The 10,900-nt window shown below is 32.2% G+C and overlaps 2 long non-coding RNA genes across 3 annotated transcripts; one reads left to right on the top strand and one right to left on the bottom strand.

Annotated features, from left to right (window-relative positions):
- The first annotated feature begins 2,044 nt into the window (after positions 1 to 2,044).
- Positions 2,045 to 4,337, top strand: LOC138707515 (uncharacterized). Of its 2 annotated transcripts, XR_011334251.1 has the most exons (3): positions 2,296 to 2,482; positions 2,597 to 2,704; positions 4,131 to 4,337. It is a non-coding gene; the product is annotated as an uncharacterized lncRNA (long non-coding RNA). The 2 variants fall into 2 exon arrangements; XR_011334250.1 differs by having other exon boundaries at positions 2,045 to 2,704.
- A 3,045-nt stretch (positions 4,338 to 7,382) lies between these two features.
- LOC138707514 (uncharacterized) lies at positions 7,383 to 10,595 on the bottom strand. Its single transcript, XR_011334249.1, has 4 exons — positions 10,451 to 10,595; positions 10,233 to 10,326; positions 8,957 to 9,069; positions 7,383 to 8,282 (listed from the first exon to the last, which is right to left on the bottom strand). It is a non-coding gene; the product is annotated as an uncharacterized lncRNA (long non-coding RNA).
- Between the last annotated feature and the right edge of the window lie 305 nt (positions 10,596 to 10,900).

The raw sequence follows: 10,900 nt of genomic DNA, 5'->3' as shown, positions 1-10,900 counted from the left end.
CTATCGGAAAGATGGATACGTCCTCAATTCTACTTGTTGATGACTGAAAAAAATCTTCGGAAATTGTGTCCAAAGTAAGAGGTATGTACGTGATATACGTAGTTTTCTGATATTAATTATTTCGTAAAGTATGTGTATGTGTATGTATTTATTCACACTGCAATGGGTATATACCCGGTGGCAGTGGTAACTAATTACACTCAATAATGACAATAATAAACTTATTAATTAAAAATACAAATAATAATACTATTAATTAATAATAATAATAATAACAATAACAACAGGGAATATACTAAATTAAATTAAACGATCACTTAAAATAACATTTGAAATATTCTAATTTGTATCTTAAAACTAAGATCGAACTAAAACCCAGGAGTATATGTTCATATCTGCACAAGTACCTTTCAACATTACACTCATTTCGCTGTCAACTCACTCACTGCACTGAAACTACGACACATTTCACTGATTCTATCCTGATTTCACTAACACTTCAAAAACATTTCACTGTTCAAATTCTTTGCACTGCCACTATAAACTATAAAGCTTCACTCACAGGAACACGTTTCACTTACACAGCACACTTCACTGACACGACATACTTCTTCACTGATACAACACACTTCACTGACACAACATAATTCTTCACTGATACAACACATCAATAACAACATATCATTTACACCCTTTAAATACTGTGTATAATTACCATCTATTAGTAAGGTCCTTAAGCCTATTTTTAAATGCATTTTTGGTTGTTGGTAAAGCCTTTGGTAAGTCTGCAGGTAAAGCATTCCAGTCCCTGATAGTACGATTGAGAAAAGAAAACTTTCCAGTGTCCGTCCTCTGCCTTCTTTCCCTCAATTTATATGAGTGGTCGTTCCTTGAAGAGTACATGGAGGTTCTGATGCCAGAACGAACGAGTTATGTTTTTAACGTTTTTCAGAATTCAACTTTAAAGTTTCTTTTGAAATATAAAAAAGCACATAATGAATAGGTGGAACATTCAGTGGCTATGCAGTACAAAGGGTTCAGTTACGAGAGAAATCTTCTTTGCTAGCGTCGACACCCGCTTAAATAGCAACCAAATTATACCAGTTTTATACTAACACAATTTTTATCGGGTCATGGGAAATTTGGGTCTTATCTAGAACGATTTAAATTACATAAGGACAATGGCTATTTACGTATCTGTGAGGAACAGCAAACCGTAGATTACCTTTCGTTTCATTCTCCAGTGTTCGAAAACAAAAGATGTATTTTGGTCGGACATTTACATTTTTGTAATATAATATATCACAAACCACTATTCAATGTGTTCACAAAAAGTGCTGTTATAAAGAGTTTTGTAATTTTATATTAATATATTTAAGAACTTCTAAATAATTCAAATTATTGTAGTAGATATAAGTGTTAATTTTAAGTAGCAAGACTGGGTTACCCACGTCAATGTAATTTTATATGTAATATATTTAAGAACTTGTAAATAATTCAAATTATTGTAGTAGATATAAGTGTTAATTTTAAGTAGCAAGTCTGGGTTACCAACGTCAATGTAATTTTATATGTAATATATTTAAGAACTTGTAAATAATTCAAATTATTGTACTAGATATAAGAGTTAATTTTAAGTAGCAAGACTGGGTGACCTACGTCAATGTAATTTTATATGTAATATATTTAAGAAGTTGTAAATAATTCAAATTATTGTAGTAGATATAAGTGTTAATTTTAAGTAGCAAGACTGGGTGACCTACGTCAATGTAATTTTATATGTAATATATTTAAGAACTTGTAAATAATTCAAATTATTGTAGTAGATATAAGTGTTAATTTTAAGTAGCAAGACTGGGTGACCTACGTCAATGTAATTTTATATGTAAAATATTTAAGAAGTTGTAAATAATTCAAATTATTGTAGTAGATATAAGTGTTAATTTTAAGTAGCAAGACTGGGTGACCTACGTCTATGTAATTTTATATGTAATATATTTAAGAACTTGTAAATAATTCAAATTATTGTAGTAGATATAGGGCCCTATTCATAGACATTCTTAGAGCGGGTTAAATAGCTACTTCCGGTGGATGATCAGCGAACTAACGTTTTTCGTATTCATAAACTAGTGTTAGCGATAATACGTGTATTAACAGGGGTTTGGCTGGCTAAATTTTAGCCCCCGCCGGTAGGGTAGTTTAGAGGCCGACTAGCTTAGCAAGATGGCTGTTATGATGTAGTGAATGTGGGTTATGTACGTCGAATTCGTGATGTGATATGTAGGAGGAAGACGTACCTACCGAGATTGGACAATTTAGAAAATATGAAGTACACAACATTAGTCAGGCTTCTGTAAGATGTATAATAACGAATGTGTCAGTAGCAATCACTGGACTTGCGCTTCGTTACGTACGTTTTCCTAGGGAAGAAAAACGAATAACACTGCGAGAAAGTTTGACGACATCGCAAGATTCTCTTCAGGTAATTATATTTCATGATTTGAATATTGTATGTGAATGCTTTCTTAGAGAAATTTGTACTGTACCGGTACCATATTGGTACAGTAGGCCTATTGTGATATTTCATCATTTTTAGGTTATTGGCGCCATAGATGGCACGCACATACCCATAACAAATGTAGGAGGAGAACTGTCACAAATATATATCAACCGAAAAGGATGGTATTCTCTATTAAACGTTCAGGTACGTACTGTAAATGAAATTACAACCCGTAAGAGGTTATGTAGACCTAGGCTGAAATTTTGGTGAAACTAGCGCTGAGGTAGTTCCGATGATTTCGATACTGAAAATCGTTGAATTTGTGAGATATTTTTTGTAGAGATGCAGTTGGTCATATATGCAAGCCATTATAAAAGCCAAAAATAATCTAACCTAATCTATCACAGATTCGTATATGCAAGGTGTATAAGCAGAGTACGAAGAGAACCACCTCAGTGCTAGTTTAGCTTTTAATAACTTTATTTACATTTTAGATAGTAATGCATTATATTACATTATTTCAGTTAAATGGTACAAGAAAAAGGATTTGTAATTTGTAATTCTCCAGAAAAGCTACACTGAAGAAGACACAATAAAAAATCGCCTCAATGTTGTTGCCCCCCCCCTCCTTCTAACTAATTACTAATATAACATGCGAGAAGTCGAGGGAGAATTATTAGAGAAATGGTGTTATATTGGTAATAAATGGGAGTGTGGGAGCTACAACAATGCATTACAGTATGTAAGTAACAGTACCCAAGTAACTATTAAACGATTTTTATGTTGAAAGTATTTGTGGCTGCTGACTAAAACCACATGTTTATTTGGCCTACTGTATATATGTCACGTAAGTCAGTGAAGCAAATATCTATTGTTCCTCCTTCAATGTAGCTTTTCTGGAGAATTACTAGAAGGTCAGCTGTTAGCAGCTCTAAATATCAGAATGAAAAAAACTCAAAGAATAAAAACTGTTGCTTAGTTAAAATACTTGAAATTTTTTACAAAATTGCACAAAAAAAGGGATACATTTCACTTATATGAGTGACAAATCACATTCGTAGCTTTCATTTGTGTACCCACATGACAGTTTTTTTAACAGTTTTAATTTTTTATAGAAATGTCCTTTATGAAATTGCTAGTTAACACATATATTACCTTATTCATTTAAGGTTATAAGTGATGCAAGTTTCCAAATTCTGGATATAGTGGCACGTTGAAGAGGAAGTGCCTATGACTCTCGCATTTTCAATGAGATTAGAATTAAGAAGCAATTTGAACAGAATGAATTTGGACGCTTCATTTTGTTGGGGGATAGTGGTTATGGTGTACACAAATATTTGTTAATGCTTGTAAAGTGAATTACTCTACTTGCAATGTATTGTGTACTTTTGTATAAGCTTAACTGATGAATTCTATATTTGTTTGATAAAATGTCTAAACTTGTAAATTGAATTAATCTGCTTGCTATATACCTAAATTATTGTGTAGTTCAACTAATTGTTTATGCCTTTAAATTGAATTAATCTGCTTGCTAGGTATTGTCTTAATTCAATTGCCTATGCATGAAAATTTAATTGATCTGCTTGCTATCTTTTTATACCATTTTAATTGTTTTTATACCTATTTGCAGCTGCTCTCGGGCTTGGATTAGATTCCTGCTTGGACTGATTACTGGATGGATTTTTCAGAGGTTTTCCCCAACATTAAGGCAAATGTTAGGTAATATGTGGCGAATCCTCGGCCTCACCTCATCTTGCCAAGAATGTGTGTAACTCTTGACTTGTTCCATATCTTAAAGCTTCTATGGAACACAATAAATTAAATAAAAAAAATGAAATACTGTGTTATTATTCTAAATGATCATGGACAGAATCCAATGAAAAGTAAGGGAGAATGTTAAACTTTTGTATACCACGTAATGTAACTGTGTACACCAATCACACTATTACTTTCTTATATTATATGTTTTTTTTTTTATTGTTTAAGTTTGAAAGATTATCATTTTGTTGGAAATTATTTCATTCTAACATCTAAGAAAATATAAGATACTCTAAATTATGTGAACTGACTGCACAAATCACTGGTGTGCACTTTGTATTTTATGTCAATTTTATTTCTTATGAATCACTTATACATTCGTTTCTTGGGTTGCTATACCTGCAATATACACCTCAATTTTTAATATTCTAATTATTATTATTATTATTGCAGCAGTCCAGTACCTGTTTGTATCACTGAGCGAGTATCCCCAGCTTAGTTTGTGCAGTTCATTTCTGAAATGTTAAAAAAATGGACTCCAGAGAATTACAATTTACAAAGATAGTTCTCTTCAGCCTTAGCCATCTGCACAAGTTGGGAGATGCAAGATATGTCCGAGAAATAGGGATGGGAAGTGTAGTACAGAATGCCATGTGAGTGCAATGACCATTCAGACACTACACAGTAAAGGTGTGCATAAATTGTAAAGAAATTATTTAGAAAGAAAAAAGAGAACTGTTAATGATAATTTCTTTATAATATAAACGTTTCCTCGATAAAAGAGCAATAGTACCAATTTTTCATAGGGCATTTTGTAAACCTGTACTCATTTGCAAGCATATTCTGGAGTATACATGTAACCAGATTGGTGTAGGCCTACATTTAGAGGTTGGTATACAGAAGGTTAATATACATACTGTACCGTGTGACAAATTACTTTCTATGCTTCCTTATTTATAGAAGTCACTGAAAATCATTATAGTCCATATATTAACATCTTCGTCAATTCGAAGTAAAACAAAAAGTTGAAGTATGTGTAACGTGGAATGTTGCTAATAAACTTATATTTGAATCAGTAATTTCTGAAAGGGCTTTATTTCAAAATCTCATCTCCATAAAAATCGCCTTACTGCAGGATTAGGGCCCTCTGAGAAGTGCTGTGAATATTGTGAAGCCTGCATAGATCTGAATAAAATACATGGAATAATCCCCATAATCAGAAAGGCGTATTCAAGTGAGAATATGATAGCATTCTAAATTGATTTTAGCAAAAAGATTGGATAAAGACCTTTTAGAAATGACTGATTTAATTACAGAGTTACTGTCTAATAAAAAAAAAAACTCTCACATAAATTACTCCAAGTATAAATAGTGCATCCAGTGCTAATGCTCACACGTCACTGAAACAGATGGCAGAATGCGATTATTTTTTAATAGGATTTTATGATAATATACCTTTCCATGACGTAGAACAAGTTCAATATAAAAATATTTGATTTTAGGTACTGGCACCATAGATAGCACATTCTTAAGTCTTGGAGAACTTTCACAAATAAATATCAAAGAAAGGTTAATATTTGAGGAGAAAAATTCGCTCCGGCACCGGGGATCGAACCTGGGTCCTTGATTCTACATACCAAGCGCTCTGACTACTGAGCTACGCTGAATTCAATCCACAGCACCGGATGGAAACCTCCTCCTTCAATGTTTCCCTTTGTGGCCTGACTCCAAGTTAGGCATATATGTTGACGTTTATGTCCAATGTCAACTGCCATTATACTAGGAGCGCACTCAGTTGAGTGACTTGTTGGCCGGGAATCCGCAGTTTAGCGCACAGTAAGCTGTACAGAAATATGAACTGCAGCTATGAGAATATTATAGACTTATTAATTGTCACTATTACAGATATTATTCTGTAGGACAAATTAATAAGTTTATAATATCAAAGAAAGGGGTAGTATAATGGAAACTCAGGGGTTCTGTAAATTAAATTAAAACTCGTATGTAGGTTTAAACTTCGCTTCATACAATAATTTTATTCATATTTTGCATATTCACTTATTTCTAAGTTACAAACTATTGTACATTCTAAGGACAAAGGGAGAAAAGCCAAACAAAGCATATCAGCATAATACAAGAATAAGCAAACGCCATTACAAAAAAAAATCGCTTAGCATAGAGTGAGAGTATTAAGAAAATAAATATAGACCTTAATTTTTCTCCTCATTCCTAAGTTCCATATTCATTTCAGGTTGTAAGTGATGCAAATTAGTAACTTCTGAATGAGTTTCATGCAAAAATACAGACAAGTCACCAGTAAAATGATTACAAGAAATGAGTGAAGCATTGCAGATTTAGCCCTGCATTGGAAAGAATCCCGCGACCAGATATTTACTCTAACATACAGGCTACATTTATTCAATTTACCTGAAGGGGTTAGGTACAGCTTACAGCAGTAAAATTTTGCAAATATTCAACATTTTTTCCACCATTACTGTATCTTGTACAATTATGAAAATTAGTACGTGTAAAACACTGTCCTTCTACTATATGAAAAAAATATTTATGTATATATATTTTTTTCTAAATTCAAAATGTTGACAGTTCACTGTGCAGTGATGAAGCATTTCTCTCATAACTAAAAAACTATCCAACATTTTGTGATGAAATTTGTTGTGTATGTATGCATGTCATACCTACACTATGATGCAAAATCACATCTCTACCTTTGATAGACTGTCTGATAAAAAATAAATTCATTTAAAGAAGTGGTGAATATAAGTATTTTTTTCTAACACAAAATAAAATATTATTTATTAAGGAATGTAGTTGAAAGAGCATGATATTGTAAACATGAGTTTCAGCAATGTAATAAAAGAGAGAACATTACACTAAAGTACTACATTTCCAGTTTTTGTCCATTGCGCAACTCAAACCAAGGAATGGATTCGGAACACCTCAAATCTGTGCCTCAGTAGCTGACCATGACAATAACTTTGAAAAATATTGGAGTGCAAGAGGTCAAATGACTTTATTGTCAAATGCCTGGCATTAGAAAACAACATTTCCAGCTTTTCATTAGGCCCTCCCCCTATTCTTTTCTTTCTAATTGTGTTTTCTTAACATTTCCATTTCTAATAATAATTTTGCTTTTTTCAATTCATGGATCAATTCATTAGAGACTTCCAAGCCTAAATTAAAGACTCTGAATTAAATTTCTCTACTAATAACACCTTAATTGCATAGTTATAGACATAAGTGTAACTAAATTGCTTTAGGTAGGTACTTAAACCTCCATCAGGGAATATGTTCTAACTCAGGAACTACAGGTTCGATGAATGATGAATCCAGCAAAAACAAAAAAAAATAAATAAGTACCGGTAATCTGTCTTATAAATCAGCAAAACTTTTAACCGACATTAAAATAAGAAAAAGGAACACATACATATGTATAGAATTCACTAAACAACAATGTGAAAATAAAAAGTTGAAAACATTACTAGAGCCCAATATACAGTAATACTAATAGTCCTCAATCTGATGCAGTTGCCCCATTCAGCTTAGAAACTGGCCACAACTGTCCAGCAGCATATCTCCATCAAATAAACTTGTTACACTCATAACACTGTGTAGCATGCAACAACACAAATATAATAATGAACAAGGAATACTTACTACTCTATACCAAACTCCAGAAAATGATTGGGACAGAAGAATTTCAAGTTCCTATAAACTGCTGGGAAGCTCACAAGGAAATGAAGTAGACAAGAACTCAAGAAAATTTCACTACTAGTGCTACTATTACCATCACCACCACCATTACCACTACTACTAAGTTACATCTCTAGTTCTTTGATTTGTCCCAGATAATTTTTAACTTTGCCTTTAATAATATTTTATTTCTAATAACAATTTTGTTTTCTGCAATTCATAGAACTTCTCATCACGTTTAATTTTTGGGCTTCATGCTTAGGAGGAACACTTCTTCATACTCTGTCATTCTCGATGATCTTGCAGCAGAGTCCTATGGAAAGACGAAAAAAAATGTTAATCATTTGCATACTACTGTACACAAAAGACACTACTTCTTATCAAAACTGTGAATTTTTTTAATTGTCTAAGTTTGAAAATTTATCAATTGTTTGAAATTATCCATTTGATCCAAACATGCAAGAAAATTTAATTTTCTGCAAAATGTACTATGATTCAAATGCATCCCACTTCATATTGCAAATCATAAATTTTAATTGTTATGAAGCACTTATATATTAATTTGTTGGTTGGGTTGGAATAACTGTCATACAATGTATCACTCAATTTCTAGTATTCAAATTAATGTTCCCTTGTTTAACCGTTTCATATTAGTGATACATTGTAATATTATTGTTGCATTTAATATTTATGTCTTAATACTAACTAAACTGTCCTTCATTAAAGAAAAATAGCCATAATTTTTCATCATGTACACAGTTGTAAAGTCCCATTCTGACCCAATGGACTGCCTTGAAATAATATACAGTACACTGTATGATTATTATAAACCACAAAAAAAGTAAATTAAAATCATCAGTACTGTACCAGTTGCAGAAGACACAGCTCTGCTGGATACATTAAGAAGATTGATTGATTGATAGATAATATTGTAATCATAAATAGGCCTAGCAATATTCTTAGGTATGAATGAGATCTTAAACTTACCTGTTGTTGATTACTGTAGAGACTGTTAACGCCCATTCACCTGGGATTGTGGAGACAGGATTTATTGCAGACATACGTGGGATTGATGATGATGATGGTGCAATAATGACATCCTGAAATAAGCATGTAAGTTATTAATATTAAATGAAAACGTAAACATAATACTTATTGTTTATATAGATCTTACATCAGCATTACAGCTATGAGATGTGGAACAAGTAAATTAAGCAAATAGCCAAAATATGTTCATTAATACATAGTAAGTATTTAAAACATAATTAAACTATGCATCATTTTGCAAAAATGAATATAAAGCAATTTTGTTAATTCTTTTCTAAATTTTTCCTCTTGACCCATCAAAGCTTTAAGATAATACATAAACAGTGAACGTTTTACAACAGCTGAGAATAATAGAGGTTAAATGGAAATCTAATTTGTCTTGTATTATATACACAGTGTGTTTAATAAATCATAATATTATATTATGGATGTTTTGATTTCTGACATGAAACATCATGTAGGCTACTCAAAGAAAGCCTAAGGTGGAAAATATTTCTTGCACTCCTGTCATTATTCTTAGGGCTTTCTATTGTAACACAATAAGAGGTAATCTATGTTTACATCACCACAACTACAGATTACATAGGCGTATGAGGTTTTGTCTTTTCAGTGCTGTAATAAATATGAGTTTGATATATATTTTATAAATCACTTACTAGCGTTCTATAAACACAAAAGATAATGAAATTTTATAGCTGACCATCAATATGGATTCTACAAATTTCTTATGCTTATGTAGGTAATTCTAACCTCAAATAATGCTATTTCTTTTGACAAAGTAGAGAAAAGGATATCTCAGAAATCTCTAGGCGTTCCTACTGCCCTTTAAAATAAGGTCTCAGTTTTGATAATTCTTGTACACAAGATATTAGGCCTACGTTAAGGTATGATTGATAATTGTGTGGGTTGACATCAGATGTTTGTGGCCCAATCCCCTATAGGTATTTACAAAGCCATATTATCCAAACTGCATTTATGGTAGTTGAGTATAGGCGTAGCTTGCATTTTCACGATTGTTGTGAATTACATTTTACTAGCATTATCAGCTATATTCCTACAAGATATATTATTTACGTTATATTAATTAGGCTACCAAGTACCTATTCAGAGTAGCCTTAGGTGACATAATCATACCAGAGCCACATTAAACATTTACCATGAAGTAATAGGCCTATCTTACTTACAAAAACATGTCCTAAGAACCAAAAACACATACCTCATATGTTAACATTCCATATCGTTTAGTAGGCCTACGTCATCAATTTCGGGAGCAGGACATCCTCCACCAGTTTTTTTAGTTATTTCTTCAACTAAAAGTAAATAAATATATACTGAATTAGAATAATTCACTCTTTGAAGTCCAATATTTCATAATAGTTACGTCAAGGCCTAACCTAAAAATATTACGTATAATATTATAACATTTCTACTTACATTTTCGACATTTCTTCTTGTGTAGTCGAATTCCCGCACGCTGCCATGTATATTTCTTGCTTTTTTTTACCACAGAAGAAAAAACAAATAGTTTATTGTAGTTTAATATCGCCAATAACCTCACAAATAAACAGAAACGATTCGGAATCGCTTGCGTCTAAGCACGACAATTGCCAGTCTGCACATGCGCAGTAGCATTTTCAGCATCGTGTAACAGTTTCCAAAGCTAATACGCCGACTAATGTAGCCACTGATTAATCGGCGTCTCTGAATCCTGTAAAAGTAACCTGGCTATAACCGGGGCTAGTTTAGAACGCTCGTAGCATGGGCTAGCGCGATGTCTATGAATAGGGCCCATAAGTGTTAATTTTAAGTAGCAAGTCTGGGTTACCAACGTCAATGTAATTTTATATGTAATATATTTAATAACTTGTAAATAATTCAAATTAT

Source organism: Periplaneta americana, chromosome 10, assembly GCF_040183065.1.
Source record: "Periplaneta americana isolate PAMFEO1 chromosome 10, P.americana_PAMFEO1_priV1, whole genome shotgun sequence".
NCBI lineage: Eukaryota > Metazoa > Arthropoda > Insecta > Blattodea > Blattidae > Periplaneta > Periplaneta americana.
Note: the sequence above shows the minus strand (reverse complement) of the source record. Positions and strands in the feature narration are given on the sequence as shown.